Here is a 19,187-nt window from a genome sequence, read left to right as displayed (position 1 = left end):
TAAACTCCTTGAGGGAAGAGAATCTATCTTACATGCATTTTTTATCACTCAAATACCAAATGTAGTGATGCACGTAGCCTGCAAGTTAGCAATGCACTTGCACTCTGATAAAAGGTTACTGACCCATGGCATCTGAGCATTGTATGGTGATTTAATGTTGCTAGTCCAATTTCCCATGCAATTTGATAGAAACCCAGTGGAGAGGAATGTACCACCTAATGAGCTGTGAGCTGGCCCTTTACTGTGTTGAGTTAAAATATGCCTCTCTGTGACTCTATTTTTACCCCTAAATCTTTCTGGAAAAACAGAAAGCAAGTCAACTGCCTGCCTTTATTTTTCCTTGCTCATCTCCAAGTTTCCTTATTTCATCCGCATCTATATAAGGAACTTAATGGCTTCAGAGTAAATATATAGCAAAACACTAAAAACATTTTTCAGTCATTGTACAGTAATGGGATGAGGTGTGTCACAATCCTATTTCCAAATTGGACGAGATGAGTTCTGATGACTTATTTCAGGAGTACTTATTTAGTGCTTGGTCTTTGCCAAGCACTGGTCATAGTGCTTTATAAATATTAACACCTTTCAATCTACAGACCAACCCTGTGAGATACTATCATTGGCATCATTTTATGGATGAGGAAACTGAAGTACAGATTGTTTAAGTAACTTGCCCAAGGCCTTTCAACTGGTAGGTAAGAGGTGGGATTATGAACAAGGGCTTCTGGCTCTAAAATTCTATTCTCAACCACTATGCTATGGTGGGATATCTTCTACAATTTTTTTTAAAGCAAGGGTATTTAATTTTTTTCTCTTTTTGTTCTCATAAGTAAGTACCTAGTTGTTTAAAGTTTCTAATTTTTCATGAGACTTCATTCACTTGTTTTTAAATTAAGTTTCTTTTTTAAAGATCTGGAAAAGGTACTGCTTAAAAGATCTGGAAAAATTCTGCTTTCATTTATTCTGTTTGTTTTTGCCGCCTTGAAGAACTGTACCTTTATTTTGATTATATATAACTTTTTCCTATTTAATTAACTGATGTTGCTAATATCTGGGTATGTTCTACTCTGGTCTCTATGGATGCTGTTCCATCAGTTCTGTTTTCTGTCCCGAGGGAAGCTTTTTACTTTTTTCCATAGGTCCTTTGCACTCTCCCACACTGAATTTATTTAAATGTTCACTTTGGCTAAAGTCAAGCCTAAAACATGAAATAAATACAGTATTTTGCTCATCTGTATATTTTTCATTTTCTTTAAATTCCTAACAACCGATCTACCATGTCTAATATCAGTTCTATGTCATTAACCTGGATCTTGGATTTATTGAGTCCCTACGTCACCCCAGGGATTTTCACATCTGTCTTATGATTTAATCCTAGTAGGAAACAGATGCTAAAGTTAAATATTTTGACCAAAGGTCAAATCTAGGTCTTTGTGATTCTAAAGCTCATTCTATACGCTACAGAACAACTAACCTTTCTTCACTTTTCTGGGTCTTAGTTTTCCCGTCCATGCAATGAAAACAAATGGGTTGAGAGCTTATTAAGTGTCAGGTGCCAGGCTGGGTCCTGTGCAAAAGTGGTTCACAGAGCTAGCTGCCCAACTGTGATATAATAGGCTCATGGCAGAGAGTTCCACTTGAACAGTGCTTTGAGAATCGGGGATCCCTTCTGCCTAGCAGAGTTGAGAAGCTGGCCCTAGAGGAACACGTGAGATTTCTCCCTTTCTAAGGAAGCACATTGTAGAAATCTGCTCTATCTTAAAATATGTACTTAAAAAAGTTCGTGTTGTACTCTTCTTTCTGTAAACAAGTTTACTAAGTGTGTGGCATTGAAATTATAGCTTGCTAGACTATTAAAGTCCATGAGAACAGGAACCATGTCCAATGCCTTATATATGGCATTTAATACATATTCAGAGAATGAATGAAGGAAAAAATTGAGTTTTTGTAAATATACGGACTCTCACCTATACACAACTGACAATTCAAAGTTTTTTTTAAATTAATTTTGTTGTAGGGAGTGGTAGGTCGTTAGTTTTGTGTATTTACTTATTTTTTAGTGGAGGTACTCGGGATTGAACCCAGGACCTCATACATGCTAAGCACACACTCTACCACTGAGCTATACCTTCCTCCGCAATTCAGAGATTTTTTTATTGAGTACCTATTATGTTATACATACTGCCACCTTTATTATTTACATAAATTTCAACTCAGCTAGCATTTATTGAGAACCTGGTCGTGCCAGGTGCCATGCTGGGGGGGGGGGCAATAGTAAACGTACCTACAGTTCTAGCAACATTTAATTCATATTAGTGTTGTTCTTGAATGCAGTTCTAGAACCTCGAACAGTTGTAATAGAATGGTGGAGATGGAAGTCATCTTGTAGTGCATATAGGGGGGACGAGGAGTGAGAAAGAAGAGGCAGCAGTTGGAAGGTATTCCAGCAATGAAGGCTTAATAAGCCTTCCTTGAGAGAGGGGCAGTGCTGAATATTTAAGTGGATTGTGGGAGAGAGAGAACTGCAGCTCAGTAGATAATGGGAAGTTGCCTGGGGAACGTGGTCAAGGAGTGAGTAAGTTCCTAAGGGTATTATGGTTTGGCCTATTCATCAGTAATCTTGTCGGCCTCCACAGAAGCTTGTTAAAAATGAAGAGTATGTAACATCTGGATTCCTAAAATCATGTCATCTAACTGCCTAGATTATCTTTTGCAAATTTGTTTGAAATTTGGGAAATAGTATGCAAACATGAGGGACCGTGGCTTATCCATGTTTATACCCTTGACATCTAGTTATGTGGCCCCCAGTTAGTCTTTAATAACTGTTTCTTTGAAGAATATATTTATGAAAGAGAAATTATATATAGAGAACTACTATCAATATATATTCAATAATTGGATACGAAACTACCCGGAATGGTTTAGAGGCCTTCATTTACTTGCCTGAAGGTAATAACCTAGACTTGATCTTTCAGGCTTTTTTTGGAAATAACCTAGACTTGATCTTTCAGGCTTTTTTTGGAGGGAGTAATTAGGTTTATTTATTCACTTATTTTTTGAGTGGAGGTTACTGGGGATTGAACCCAGGACCTTGTGCATGCTAAGCATGCGCTCTACCACTTGAGCTGTACCCTCCCCCCATCAACTGTAGCATTCTTAAATTCTTTATCCTTTGATGAAAGATTCTTGTTTGACTTTTGGGAAACCTCATAACCCAAGTTGTATTGTTTCAGTGATTACTAATGTGAAAGCTGCTTTGTTGCTTGAGGCCTGAATGTTTTTAGTGAAACAAGTACAGGTGATTGATGATCCCATCCGTATTCGAACCCTGGGAATTTAAGCTCAGTTTTATGTCAGTGTGAACTGAAGAAGTTTCGATTATGCTGAGAACCTTTATGATCTTTTGTGCGATATACTGTTATTCAAAATAGAATCAATGCATTTTGATCTCCTTCCTTGATATATTGAATTATATGGCAGTCAGATTTAATCATTTAAGTCATGCGTTACTTGGTGATATAGATGATATCATACTAATCTGAATTTCCTCATCATTCCTATAAGGTACGCTCACATGATTTTAAATTGATGAACACAACATAGTTGCTAAAGTATAGAATTTTCTAAGTTTTCATGGAATTCTGTGCACCTGAGTATAAATGTAAATACTCTCTTTAACCTGATATTTAAGCCATTACTCTTCTTCCTCCTCCTTTTTGGCTTGGCCATTTAAGCTGAGTTGATTTTTTTTCCGAATGATTCTTATCTCTAGGTATTTTCTTATTTTCCGTATATGTTTGTGTTTACCTTAGTGTACAGACTTACTTGCTAGTTTGACTCCAGCATTTTCCTTGATTATTTTCAAGCCCTGCTTCCTTTTCAGGCTCTTAATCGGATCTTGTGAAATCCTCATGTGGAGAAATCTTTTTTATTTTGCCTTCTCCTTGTGATTTGCATACTCTAAATTTTGACAGAACAAGCTGTCAAATTAGCAACAGAGAGAGGAGTTTACAAAGGTGCTGGCTACCTTGTAGGATTATAGCTTCACAGTTTTTTTTTTTCTAATTTCTGAATCTTGGTTCAAAGTTTTCACTTTGATTTGGATAACCATTTTTTTTGTAGAGAATTTATAGTATTGGCAGAGGGATTTAGTATGCCCAAAGGCTTCTTATGCTTCCCTTCTGCCAGCTGGGTGCCAGATTTCTGGACCACATGTTCTTTTGAATGGGTGATTTTAAACCCAATGTGTCAAGCATTTTCTAACTTATTTGCCAGACATGCATGAAAAGATATGTTCAAAAAAATTATAAGCAATTCAAGATCCTCTAGCTTCCATGGATAGGCAGTAATGAGCTTTTGTATTGTAATTACAGGAAGCTGGGAAGAAAATTGAGAAACTGGAGATTTTTAAATTAGTGTCCATGACTCTATTATTATGACATCTGAGAACTTTAAATATTGAAAAACTCAATACCACTATTTGGTGATAAGTCTAGAATTGAGATCTGTGACAGATTTTGTTTTGAAATTAGACTTTAATATTGCTCCTTAATACTCTACTTCAGAGTATTGGGATGATTGAATGTGATAATGAATATAAAACACTTAAGACAGTGACTGGCGCACAATAAGAGCTCCATAAATGTTAACTATTATTAACATCTAAAAAAACCATTTGTTTGAAGAACTGAGATACTGCTTTAGAACACATAAAATCTGCTCAACAAAGCAAATTTATCCTCCTTTATTGTATTTTAATGGTTATTTTGTGAACTCTGAACTCACCTTTGGAATTTTTACTCAATAAAATTCTCAATATCCCAATTGATTAGAAATTGATATAGAGAATAGTTTTAATGGAATAGTTTGTATGTATGTTTATTCTGACCAGAAGATAGCAGGAGAAATGGACTTTATGTAGAAATAGGAAAAGAGAAGCCAAAACCAAATGTTTGGTTAACAGGAGAAATATGCCAGATCACATATCTTGGCTAGCAACAAACTGTGGCCAGGAGGGTTGGATGGTTATAAGCAGTTAAGCCGATTCGCATTCTAAAAGGCTTTATTCAAAAAGATACATGCACCCCAGTGTTCATAGCAGCACTGTTTACAATAGCTAAGACATGGAAACAACCTGAATGTCCATTGACAGATAACTAGATAAAGAAGCTGTGGTATATTTATACAATGGAATACTACTCAGCCATAAAAAAGAATAAAAATGCCATTTGCAGCAACATGGATGGACCGGGAAATTGTCATTCTAAGTGAAGTAAGCTAGAAAGGGAAAGAAAAATACCATATGGTATCACTCATATGTGGAATCTAAAAAAAAAAAAAGAAAAAGAGGACACTAATGAACTCATCTACAAAACAGAAACATACTCACAGACATAGTAAACAATGTTATGGTTACCAGAGGTAGAGAGGTGGGAAGGGATAAATTTGGGAGTTTGAGATTTGCAAATACTAACCATTATATATAAAAATAGATAAAAACAAATATCTTCTATATAGCACAGGGAACTATATGCAATATCTTGTAATAACCTTTAATGAAAAAGAATACAAAAATGAATATATGTATATATATATACATGACTTGAACATTATGCTGTACACCAGAAATTGACACATTGTAACTGACTATACTTCAATAAAAAATAAATAAGACATAAAAGGTTTTAGAAATTAGAGATCAGTTAGAGCATCATAGAAAAGTAGAGTCCAAAGTTTATCTACAGTAGATGAGCAAGTGGGACAAAATCATGTGTGCAGAGAAGGTGGTGTTCTCTAAAACTGAAAGAGGGTGTCAAGGCAGTTGAATTGAAATTAATGGAAGACATAGACCTACAGGGGTCAATAAGTCCTTATACTGTTGGAGGCGAGGGACTGCATTTCCCCAGGGATTCAAAGCTTCAGAGAGCGCCCTTATCGTTTTCAGCAGTGTGAAATTAATCCAGAGCCAGGAATTAAGCTGTAATTCCTGAAAGAAACTAAATGAATCAAGATATTGGGTTAAACTTTGGGAATCTGCCCACCCATTCTGACCACAGGTTGCCAAGATAGCAAATATGTTGAAATTGGATCATGAGCTCTTCATGTGTACACTAACAATTTCAGGCCTTTTGGCCAAGTAGATGAACCTTCCTGGGCCTCTGTTCAAGGTTGAAGTAATCAATAGGTTACTTTGGTCCTCAGTGGCTTTGATAATTCTGTTGTGACCACATTTACAGTTAGTTGGGGTATTTTCATATTTGATGTCGGCTTGATTTTTCTGTACTTTACATTTTAGAATCTGAAATCTGGATTTAAATTATACACCTTTCCAAATTAGAAACGTAAGTTATTTCCTCATTAATTAAGGCAAACCAGAGTTGAAATTGATCATTTTCACAGAACTGTTCTTACAGAAGATAATGTTACATTTCACGGCTAAGGTGTTGCTTTCCATTCTCATGCTACGATTAAAGCAATATCCTTTCCAGCTCCCCTCTACTCTAGGGGTTTTGTAATCTTTCCTAAGACTTGTTGAGATTGAGACTGACCTTGAAAGACAGAAGAGAACTATTCTATCTAGGCCAGAAAGATGACGTTATAATGACAGTATTATCGTTATGCACCCTTTAGTGGTAGCAAAGGCATTGACTAATTGTCCAAAATTCTGTTAAAAGATGTTTAAAAAAAAAGACAGACTATTTTACATTTTTTCTAAATTTATCTATAAAGAAACTCTCATAATTTACAATCCAGGGTAAATCACTCTGAAATAGTAAGAGAAAAATGGAATTATTATTTTAAAGGCCATTAAGGATACTCTCAAGCCAGTGTGAAGTTTGGGAAATGTAGAACTTTAAGATTCTGTCCTTGGAAACAGACTCATAGACATAGAATACAGACTTGTGGTTGTCAAGGGGGAGGGAGGGTGGGAAGGAACAGACTGGGATTTCAAAATGTAGAATAGATAAGCAAGATTATACTGTATAGCACAGGGAAATATACACAAGATCTTGTGGTAGCTCACAGTGAAAAAAATGTGACAATGAATATATGTATGTTCACGTATAACTGAAAAATTGTGCTCGACACTGGAATTTGACACAACATTGTAAAATGACTATTACTCAATTAAAAAATGTTAAAAAAATTCTCTCCTTGTCTGTGCTCCAAACTCTTCATTCCAACTCTTTTTAAAAAATTCATTTTATTTAAACAAACAAAAAAATTCATCCATTTCTCCCACCCCCTCAACCCCCACCTCTGACAGCCACCAATCTGTTCTCTGTATGTATGAGTGCTTGGGTTTTATACATGTGTGTGTGTATTCCACATATAAGAGAAATCATATGGTATTTGTCTTTCTCTGTCTGACTTATTTCACTTAGCATAAGGCCCTTAAGGTCCACCCATGTTGTTACAAATGGCAAGATTTCATTCACTTTTATGGCTGAGTAATATTCCATTATATAAATAATCACAATTTCTTTATCCATTCATCCATCAATAGACACTTGGATTGCTTCCATATCTTGGCTATTAGAAATATTGCTGCAGTGAACACAGGTGCATATATCTTTTCAAAATAGTTTTTTCCTTTAAATAAATACCCAGAATTGGGATTGCTATATCATATGGTAGTTTTATTTTTAATTTTTTGAGGAACTTCTATACTGCTTCCCATGGTGGCTGTACCAATTTACATTCTTACCAGCAGTGCACAAGGGTTCCCTTTTCTCCACATCCTCAACAAACATTTGTTATTTCTAGTCTTTTTTGATAATAGCTTTTCTAACAGGTGTGAGGTGATGTCTCATAGTGGTTTTTATTTGCATTTCTCTGATTATAAATGATGTTTAGCATCTTTTCATGTATCTATTGGCCATCTGTATATCCTCTTTGGAAAAATGTCTATTCAGATCATCTGCCCATTTTTAAATCAAATTATTTGGGGTTTTTTTCACTATTGAGTTGTATGAGTTCTTTATATATTTTGGATATTAGAATTTTACCAGATATATGACTTGCATATATTTCCTCTCATTCACTAGGTTACCTTTTCATTCTGTTGATGATTTTCTTTGCTGTGCAGAAGCTTTTTATTTTGATGTAGTCCCACTTGTTTTTTTGTTTTTTGTTTTTTGGGGTTTTTTTTGCTTCTGTTGCTTTTATTTTTGGTGTCAAATTATAAAAAAATCATTGCCAAGACCTATGTCAAGGAACTTCCCACCTATGTTGTATTCTAGGAGTTTTATGGTTTCAGGTCTTCTATTCAAATCTTTAATTCATTTTGAGTTAATTTTTTGTGTATGGTGTAAGATAGTGGTTTGATTTCATTCTTTTGCATTGTGGCTGTCCAATTTTACCAACACTATTTATTGAAGACACTATCCTTTCCCCACTGTATATTCTTGGCTTCTTTTGTCATAAATTAATTGACTATGTATGGGTGGGTTTATTTCTGGGCTCTTTATCCCATTCCATTGATCTTGTGTCTGTTTTAATGCCAATACCATAATTACTATAGCTTTGTAATATACTTTGAAATCAAGGACTGTGATGCCTCCAGCTTTGTTTTTTTTTTTTTTTCAAGATTCCTTTAGCTAAAAGGACTTTTATGGTTCCATACAAATTTTAGGACTGTTTGTTCTATTTTCGTAAAAAAAAAAATAAACTCATTGGAATTTTTAGTAGGGATGGTATTGACCCTGTATGTTGCTTTGGGTGGTATGGACATTTTAACAATATTAATTCTTCCAATCCACGTGCACAGAATATCTTTCCATTTATTTCTATCTTCTTCAACTTCTTTTATCAATGTCTTGTAGTTTTCAACATATGGATCTTATACCTCCTTGGTTAAATTTATTCCTTGGTTATTTTATTCTTTTTGATACAATTGTAAGTAAGATTGTTTTCTTAATTTCTCTTTCTGGTAGCTCACCATTAGTGTATAGAAACACAGCAGACTTTCGTGTATTGATTTTGTATCCTGCAACTTTACTGAATTCACGTACTAGTTTTAAAAATTTTCTGATGGAGTCTTTAGAGTTTTCTATCCATAATATCATGCCATCTGCAAATAGTGACAGCTTTACTTCTTCCTTTCCAATTTGGGTTCCTTTTATTTCTTTTTCTTGCCTATTTGCTCTGGATAGGATTCTCAATATTATGTTGACTTAAAGTATCTGAAAGTGGGCATCCTTGTCTTGTTCCTGATATTAGCAGAAAAGTGTTAAGCTTTTCACCATTGAGTATGATGTTAGCTGTAGGTTTGTCATATATGGACTTCAGTATGTTTAGGTATTCCCCTATACCCACTTTGTTGAGAGTTTTTATCATAAATAGATGTTGAATTTTGTCAAATGCTTTTTCTGCATCTGTGCAGATGATCATATGATTTTCATCCTTCGTGTTGTTAATGTGGTGTATCACACTAACTGACTTCCAGATGCTGAACTGTCCTTCCATCCCTGGAATAAATCCCACTTGATCATGGTTTCTGATCCTTTTAATATATTGCTGAATTCAGTTTGCTAATATTTTGTTGAGAATTTTTGCATCTATGTTCATCAAGAATGCTGGCCTGTAATTTTCCTTTCTTGTAGCATCCTTGGCTGGTTTTGGTATCAGAATACTGCAGGCCTTGTAAATGAGTTTGGAAGAGTCCTGTCCTCTTCTGGGTTTTTTTTTTTTTTTTTTTTTACTTTCCCAGAAAACTCCCTTCAAGTCTACTAGAAGTTTTGGCATTGATGTATTAAATTATTTGGTCCTTGAAATCAGGGTACATTTGGTCCTCTCCCAATTTTTTTAGCCGCAAAGCTTTTTTCTCTACCCTTCACTTGTTTTATAAGTTCTCCTAATAAGGATTACAGGTTTTGTGCTGAGATTGTGAACCTGAATTTATTGGACACAGTACCAGTGATGAATTCAGGTAAGGAAGCCCTCACTGGATGCCTGCTAGATACAGTGATGAATCCATTTACATGATCAAGTCACTTAGATGCTGCTTTAGTTTGCCTCTCTGACAAATAGTCATCCTTATGTGACCCACAAGTTTGACTAGACAGTTACTTGAGCTGTTTATTAAGTATTTACAGGATAAATAAAAATTTTGTGATAGCTTCTGATTGTTTTGCAATTTGTCTGTGTGTGTGTGTGCGTGTGTTTGTGTCCTGGTGAATAGTGAATGTTCAACCAAATCTTATCAGTGAGTAAATTGGCCCTGAAAATTCAACTGAGTTCAATTCAGTATGTACTTTGGGAGGAGCATGAATACTTTCCAGCTACTGGGGTGCTGGTTAAAGTCCTGTAGCAGGAATTCACAGGGTGCCATTACAGCCAAAAAGTTGCTATCTAAATTTAACTCTTGGCATGAGCTTGTTGTGTAACGAAATCTAACTGGAAAAAAAAAATCCTTGTTGAAATTTCAACTACGTTTTTTAAAGGAATTTACATTGTAGACATTAAGATTGAAATGCATTTGAGTAAATTCAGAAAATTGGAATACAGTTATGTGTCCTTAATGATGGGGGTCATTGATAAATGTGTAATGAGCAAAATGAAAGCAAGAAACTTCACTTTTCAGTTTGTTTCTTTACCCACTTTCCATGCCAGGCTGACTTGAATCATTGCCTGTCCTGTCCTCACAGAGCCTGTAAACTAGACAGAAACGCTCTGACCTCCACCCACTTCCCTTTCATCTTTTGTTCTTCCAGAATAGGGTGGATGCGTAAACTTTGCTCTGATTGTGTGTTGTGGACTCCCTAAATAAAACAATTTTCCAAGGGCAGGTCATTGTTACCATACTGCATCTGTGGCCACTAAGTTTCAAATCTGCTTACAATCTTTGAGGCAGCTCCTATTTCTATAACAGGTCCTCCTTGAGTCATTTTCCAGATTCTTCAGAAGCCACCCTCACGTGATTTCTCTTCCACAGGATGAACCTGCCATCCCAGCCAGCCCACGTCTGCTCACCATCCTACAAATACCTGGCACCTAATCTTCTTTTCTCATCCTCATTCTCACGCTACCTCTTTCCAGGAATGCTCTCTGCTCCTCCACCCTCACCCAAGTCCTTCTCATTCTTTAAGGCCCAGCTCCACTTTCTCCTCGTCAAAAACTCCCTTGGCGACCTCAGGCCTGAGTGACACTCCCTTCTCAGAACTCTCATCGCATTTGTTGTTAATGTGACTGAATTTTGCTCTCAATTGTCTACATTGTTTGCTTTTATTTAATATTACGTTGTTCTTGTCTCCCCAACTCACTAGAGGTTTCTTGAGTACAGAAACAGTGTTTTAAAGCTCGTCTGACTTACCAGAAGCATGTGACACAAGTCTGTGCATATACTTCTTGTACACAATAAATGTTTGTTGATTAACTGATATCTTCCCACATGAGCATTTTTAAATTTTATTTTTATTTATTTTTTTGAGATATAATTGATTGACAGTCTTATATAAGTTTCAGGTGTACAACATAGTGATTCACAATTTTTAAAGGTTATAGTCCATTTACAGTTATTATAAAATATTGGCTGCTTTCCCTGTGCTGTACAATAATACATCCTTGTAGCTTATTTATCTTACACACAGTAGTTTGTGTCTCTTAATCCCCTACCATGCCCCACCCTCCCTACTGGTAACCACTAGTTTGTTCTCTATATCTGTGAGTCTGTTTCTGTTTTGTTATATTCACTAGTTTGTTTTATTTTTTAGATTCAAGACATAAGTAATACCATACAGTATTTGTCTTTCTCTGTCTGACTTATTTCACTAAACATAATACCCTCTAAGTCCATCCAAGTTGTTGCAAATAGCAACATTTCATTCTTTTTTATGGCTGAGTAGTATTCCGTATGCATATATGCTACATATTCTTTATCCATTCGACTGTTGATGAACACATGGGTTGCTTCCATATCTTGGCTATTGTAAATAAGGCTGCTATGAACATTGAGGTACATGTATCTTTTTGAATCATTGTTTGCATTTTACTTGGACATATACCCAGGAGTGGAATTGCTGAACCATATAGTAACTATTTTTAGTTTTTTAAGAAACCTCCATACTGTTTTCCATAGTGGCTGCACCAATTTACATTCCCACCAATAATGCACAAGAATTCCCTTTTCTCCACATCCTTGCCAACATTTGTTATTCTACATGAACAGTTTAAAAGGCCTCATTTAATTGAATTTTAGGGAATGATAATAAATATTTGTTAAATTATAAAATGAATGATAGATAAGATTTTTTGTTTATTTTCGCCACCTGCTCCCAGCCCCATTCATGGCAAACTAATTGTATGATTCTCATGACAGGTATGTAATCTTGTTCACCTTTGTATCCCCAGCACCTAGATCAGGACCAAGGTCATATTAGATGCCCAATAAATATTTCTTGAATGAATCTTCAGCAAAACCACTATGCATATATTAAATGTAGTCAGTCTTGTGACTTATTTTGTATTTCTCTCATCTCAGATCTTGAACATTATAGGACTTGAATTGCCAAGTATGTTAAGTTCCCATTGTCTTCAAGTTTAGATCCACTTTTTTGGTGATCTTTTAATGGCACTGGGGTTTCTGTCCCATGGACATAAGCAAGCAGTTAACCAGTGTTGTTTAATAACAGCAGTGCTTCGAATCCAGGTTTTAGGCTGTTTTTATATTCAATTGGATGAGTTTAAAATATTTCAGTGGTGTTTATTAGCAAGTTATTGTAATTTCATATATTATTTTAAAAACTATACTATTTTATTTTTTTTTAATTTTTAATATTTTTTATTGAGTTATAGTCATTTCACAATGTTGTATCAAATTCCAGTGTAGAGCACAATTTTTCAGTTATACGTGAACATACATATATATTCATTGTCACATTTTTTTCTCTGTGAGCTACCATAAGATCTTGTATATATTTCCCTGTGCTATACAGTATAATCTTGTTTATCTATTCTACATTTTGAGATCCCAGGCAGGGGGTGGGAAGGGATAAAAACTATATTTTAAAAGAAAGATGAACTCCTCTGACAAAACCAGTCACATATGTTGCTAAAGCTATGCTTGAAAGAGATGCTGTAGCACCTGTTTTTTTTCTTTTTATGATCATATATATGAACTGAGGTGGGTCTTTAATTGCTTTATGAAAAGGAATAACTTGATTTACCTGCTTTTTGTAAAAGATGTATTGAATTTGTTACTCTGGGAATATTGTAGGAAAAGAGTCAATGAACCTTAAAAAAACTTAGTGAAAAAGTTCTGCTTGTAGGCAAAATATCCTTATTTTTACAGACTTTTTTTTTTTCCAAACAGAAACCTCAGTTTTCCATAGGATGCTTGTGAAATTCTGGTTTCCATCTGCAGTGCTGAGGACCTCTTATATGCCCTAAAGAAGGAGTATTGGTGGACCACTAAGCAAAACACGTGAGGGAAATAGAACTTGAAGCAAATTTGAAAGCTTGAGAGCTTTTAAACCTTGTCAGCCTGCCAATTCAAGCAGCGTGTGGCAGGTGTGTCATATATTCGTTGAGCCAAAATAAATGGCCACAAGGAGTTCCGAGGTAATACAGATGTAAGGAGAGCTTAAAATGGAAAGAAAGAAAACATTGTTTTCATTGTTTATTCAGGAGGTTGATAAATGCATTTAAAGAAATGCCTCTTCAGATATTGCTTTAGGTGCCAGATAGCATCTTTGTGATCTCCTGGACCAGGCGTTGCCAGTGTTTCTATGTTATGCGCTGCCTTGTGAATGGAAGGCAAAAGAAAGGAGACGAGGGAAGTCGGGCAAAAGTAGGTGCTGACAGTGGTCTAGCAAGCTGTTCTGAAACAAAGTACTGTGTCCATTATCTCAGTAGAAAATATTTATTTCTTTTGTTTTACCATCAAGAAAATGTCCAGGAGAAAAAGTGTGCATCCTTAAAATAAACATATAATCTACTTTTTTAAAAGGAAGCACTTAATAATGAATCTAGTGTGTATGTAATTTTAAACTAAAAATGTTTTTATTTTTCCTTATGATATGTCTAATCTAGAATTCTTATAGATGAGCCTTAATTAAAAGTCAAAAATCGTTCTTTTATTTTCAAGGAAAAACAGGTATTTCGGGGATGTGTCTTGTTTCTTCCTGTGTCTCAAAGTGAAATCTCCACTCCCACTCCCGGTTCAGTTGCATCACAGTGATGGTTGGGCAAAAAACATTCCAAAAATTAACCTGCTCTCCAAAGATATAATAGACAGAAATCATTTGGGTTTCCCATATTTTTACTCTAAATCCAAAATAAGATCTTGCTGCTATCAAATGAACAAGAATAGACCACTCCTTATGGAAACTGAATGCCTGGATTTGAACCATGGCTTGATCACCTAGTAGCTACATGAAGCTGTGGATGTTAAATTACTTAACCTTTCTCCACCTTGGTTTCCCCATCTATGAAATGGGAATAGTAGTACTCTCCTCAAGAGGAATCCAGCGAGCACTAAGACTTGGTGTGAGTAATTTCTGGGGTATTCATTTTAATGACTCGTTTCTATGCAATACTGTTTTTCAAATTTTTTTTATTGAAGTATAGTTGGTTTACAGTGTTGTGTTAATTTCTGGTGTACAGCATAGTGATTCAGTTATATATATATATATATATATATTCCTTTCCATATTCTTTTTCATTATAGGCTATTACAAGATACTGAATATAGTTCCCTGTGCTATACAATAGGTCTTTCCTGTTTATCTATTTTATATATAGTAGTGTGTATCTGTAAATCCCAAACTCCCAATTTATCCCTCCACTCCACTTTTCTCCTGGTAACCACGGGTTTGTTTTCTTTGTCTGTTAGTCTGTTTTGTAAATAAGTTCATATTTGTCATTTTTTAAGATCCCACAAATAAGTGATATCATGTGGCATTCTTCTTTCTCTGACTTAACTTCACTTAGAATGATCATCTCCAGGTCCATGCATGTTGCTGCAAATGGCATTATTTCATTCCTTTTTATGGCTGAGTAGTATTCCATTGTATAAATATACCACAGCTTCTTTATCCAATCATCTGTTGTTTATCCAGTCATCTGTTGATGGACATTTAGGTTGATTCCATGTCTTGGCTGTTGTAAATAGTGCTGCTATGAACATTGGGGTGCATATATCTTTTAAAGTTAGAGTTCCCTCCAGATATAGGCCCAGGAGTAGGATTGCTGGATCATTTGGTAAGTCTATTTTCAGTCTTTTGATGAATCTCCATACTGTTTTCCATAACGGCTGCACCAAACTACATTCCCACCAACAGTGTAGGAGGGTTCCCTTTTCTCCCCACCCTCTCCAGCATCTATTGTTTGTGGACTTTTGAATGATGGCCATTCTCAATGGTGTGAGGTGATACCTCATTGTAGTTTTGGTTTGCATTTCTCTAATAGTTATATGCGATAGTGTTTTAAGTGTGTGTGTTTGAGTGTTCTTAAGTTATAGTGCTTAGTGTACCATTCATGGGCAAATTAGAGACCTGTGTTGAAATCAGAACACCTAGAGTCTGCTTCTGGCCCTTCATAAACTCTCATAATCATTTCACTTCACTGTGCCTTTGGTTTTTTCTCTATTTAAATAAGCATGGAAAGTTCCGTGATAGCAGGGAGCTTATCAGTCTTCTTCAACAGCTAGAACAGTGCTTGGCACATAGTAGATGCTGGATAAATGTTGGTGCAGCACGATGCAGGGATGTTATGAAAACGGCGGTGCAACAGGCATGAACATAATTTTGAGAAGGAATCATAAATACTACACAAAAATGATTGGCTTTCCTTATTTAAGATTACATTTCTCTGCCAGGATCTAAGCGTGAGATTTGGAGCCAGAGGACCTTGCCTTGAGTCGTGGTTCTACCACTTAAGGCTTTGTCACTTCAGATGAGTAATTTAACCTCTTTGAGCTTCACTTCCTTCATCAGTGTATTTGGGTTAACACTCATGGTTTAGAGTATTTTTCAGAGCACCAAAGAGCAATGGAATAAGAGCACTTGTGAACAGCAAATACCATACAAGTACAACGGTACTAAGAAATGGTAACTTATGTTCTACATTAGAGGACTATGAATCATGCAAAGTGACATTGAATTCTTATTACTCAAGTGTCAGGTTGTGAAGATAAAGCTGTATTGTCCCCCAAACAAAGTTGATGTTTAAAACACAGGGGAAAACCCTCCCTGGCTATTATGCAAAGATGAGCAGAGCTGCACAATAGAGTGCCTCTCCATTGTCACACCAGCTGTCTTTATTTGTTGCACCTAGCTTCTCCTGTGCCAGCTCCAAAAATCCTTCCAGTCTGAAGCAGGACACGTGCTGGCTAGAACTGTTTTGAGGAATTGGCCGGGGTCCCATCAGAGGTTACAGGCCAATTTAAAAAAAGAAGAAATTTCCTTCCCCCTGCCTTATATAAAATGCATGGTCAGAGTCCAATTCCTGTTTGCATTTTTCATTTGTAAAAATTTCAAATTCAAATTTATGATTTGTTTCTATACTTGATAGACTTCTGTAGCAAAATCTTCCTCCAGACCCTCAGTCACTATTTATGTTCTGAGAAAAAAATGTAATTATATATATTTTTTCTTTTTGGTTATTTTTCTTGCAAATGTGTTCAGGCAACCTATATGATTTAGTTAGAGGATTAAATTGGAATACGTCTTCAAATATAAACTTACAAATTCACAGAATGTACACTTTTAGAGTACTTTCCATAATACAAGTATGAAAACTAATTTACTCTTGAAATTCAACTTAGTAACATTATTTAGATAAATTTGTGTCTAAGAAGAATCTAAGAAACAAAGTTTAGGGTAGCCAATTCCATTACTTATGAGGCTTCTTTTTTCCTTGGTTGTCATGTCTCTTTAGACTTAAAGCAGTACTAGTTTTATGGATATATAACTCATGTACTATCCAATTCACCTATTTAAAGTGTACAAGGTAGTGGATATATTTTATTTTAATATATTTTTAAAATAGTGCAACCGATACCATGATCTAATTCCAGAATATTTTCGTCACCCCTGACAGAGACCTGTACACATTAAGCAATTACTCTACTTTGTCCCCTTCCTCAGGCCCTGACAACCACTAATTTTCTTTCTGACTCTATGTATTTGCCTATTCTGGATATTTATATTTTTTATTGAAGTATAGTTGATTTACTATATTGTATTAGTTCCTGGTGTACAGCATAGTGATTCAGTTATATATATATGCATACATACGTTCTTTTTCATTATAGATTATTACAAGATATTGAATATAGTTCCCTGTGCTATACTGTAGGACCTTGTTGTTTATCTATTTTATATATAGTAGTTTGTATCTGCTAATCCCAAACTCCTAATTTATCCCTCTCCCCCTTTCCCCTTTGGTAACCATAAGTTTGTTTTCTATGTCTGTGAGTCTCTTTCTGTTTTGTAAATGAGTTCATTTGTGTCATTTTTTAGATTCCATATATAGGTGATATCATATGATACTTGTCTTTGACTGACTTCACTTAGTATGGTCTCTCTAGGTCCATCTATGTTGCTACAAATGGCATTATTTCATTCTTTTTTATGGCTGAGTAGTATTCTATTATATATGTATATACACCACAACTTCTTTATATACTGGATCTTTAGTATAAATGGAACTATGCAATATGTGGCCATTGTGATTGGCTTCTTCGGCTTAACATGCTTTCAAGGTTCATTCATTGTTGTAGCATGTGTCAGTACTTTATTCCTTTTATGGCTGAATAATATTTCATTATGTAGATATATCACACTTTGAGTATCCACTCATCTGCCAATGGACACTGGGGTGGGTTTTCACCTCTTGGCTATTGTGAATAGTGCTGCTATGAGCATGAGTGTACAAATATGCTTTTGAGACTCTGCTTTGAATTCTTTTGAGTATATACATAGGCATGGAAGTGCTGGGTCATATGGTAACTGTTTAACATCTTGAGGAACTGTCAGCCTGTTTGCCACGGCAGCTGCGCTATTTTGCATTCCTACCAGCAATGTATGATGGTTCCAATTTCTCCCATTTTCCTCTCTTTTAATTATAGCTATCCTAATGGGTGTGAAGCGGTATCACATTGTGGTTTTCATTTGCATTCCCCCCATCTGGCTATTTTTTTAAGTACATTTTAAATATTTTTCCAGAGGTCATTGGCCTGACAACCTTAACCCTCTAGAACGTGGTCCTGCACGGAACATATTGCAAAAGGGTTTTCAAACCAACAACAGTGGTCACAGACCTTCTGCATGAAAGCCCTGAACTTTGCCCCCTGGCCCCTCATAGAGTGAGTAACTAGCTCTTATTCAACATTCATGTTTGGCTCTTCTGTTTCCCAGAAAGGAGCTGGACAGTCCACCATGGCAGATATCGTGACAGGAAGCGAAGTGACAATCAACAATCTGCCACTGAAAGAGGACAGCTAGAATACTTCCCAGGACATGCATGTATGACCCGAACCAGAGGCCAAATTATGTTCAGTATTTTTTAAGAAGGCAGAACTACATATAATACATTTTAGAAATATTTCTGTGAAGAATGACTCAGAGAAATACATGTTTGCTCTTGAATGCATACGCTTGCATGAATTTTCTATATACTTAATTTGCCAGTGGTACCTGAGAAATGATGTGATACTGCATTTCATCTTGAATTCAGAAAGTACAAACAGAAAACTCAGATTCTGTAAAAGTATTGAATAAATTGTTTAAACACATCAGTGAAATGTTTTCAAGAACTTTAATTCTGCTTTTTTTGAATTAGTTGATTTGTCTGATACTTCTGCTTTAGAAAAATCCCTGTTATTGTGGTATGGGTTCATGGCATAATGGCAGTAAATTAACACTTAATCTAGCTTCGCAGCTGAGTTCCTAGAAATTGTTGGTGGTTGACACTGTTGTAAACTGCAAACCCTCAAGCTGCACGGTATTTAATGCATGATTGTACAGTGCTTTCTTTCTCACTTATTGTATAGGCTGAAACATCCTTCTGAGTTGTTCCAATATCCCTTCATAAAGACTAAGAACAGAGCATGCTCGGAAAAAAAATCCAGCATCTTTTCGAAGGATTTCTCTCTTGATCTGAAGCACCTTTTATAGCCTCGCCCCTACCTCATTTGCAGTAGGTCTCCAGCTAGTTATGTCATGACTCTTTTATGTGATCATCAA

The 19,187-nt window shown here is 35.6% G+C and overlaps 1 protein-coding gene across 8 annotated transcripts in view; it reads left to right on the top strand.

Moving 5' to 3' along the window:
* MBNL3 (muscleblind like splicing regulator 3) overlaps window positions 1–19,187 on the top strand; it is a 118,715-nt gene that overhangs the window by 28,523 nt on the left and 71,005 nt on the right. The window contains exon 2 of one of the 8 annotated variants that reach the window (XM_045505502.2): window positions 18,360–18,467. The exons of the other annotated variants lie outside the window; for them this stretch is intronic. The gene's annotated coding sequence lies outside the window, so the exon portion shown is untranslated. The remainder of the gene's footprint in view (window positions 1–18,359; window positions 18,468–19,187) is intronic. 8 annotated transcript variants of the gene reach the window in all.

This window comes from Camelus bactrianus, chromosome X, assembly GCF_048773025.1.
Source record: "Camelus bactrianus isolate YW-2024 breed Bactrian camel chromosome X, ASM4877302v1, whole genome shotgun sequence".
Taxonomy (NCBI): Eukaryota; Metazoa; Chordata; class Mammalia; order Artiodactyla; family Camelidae; genus Camelus; species Camelus bactrianus.
This window is presented reverse-complemented; position numbering and strand designations above follow the sequence as displayed.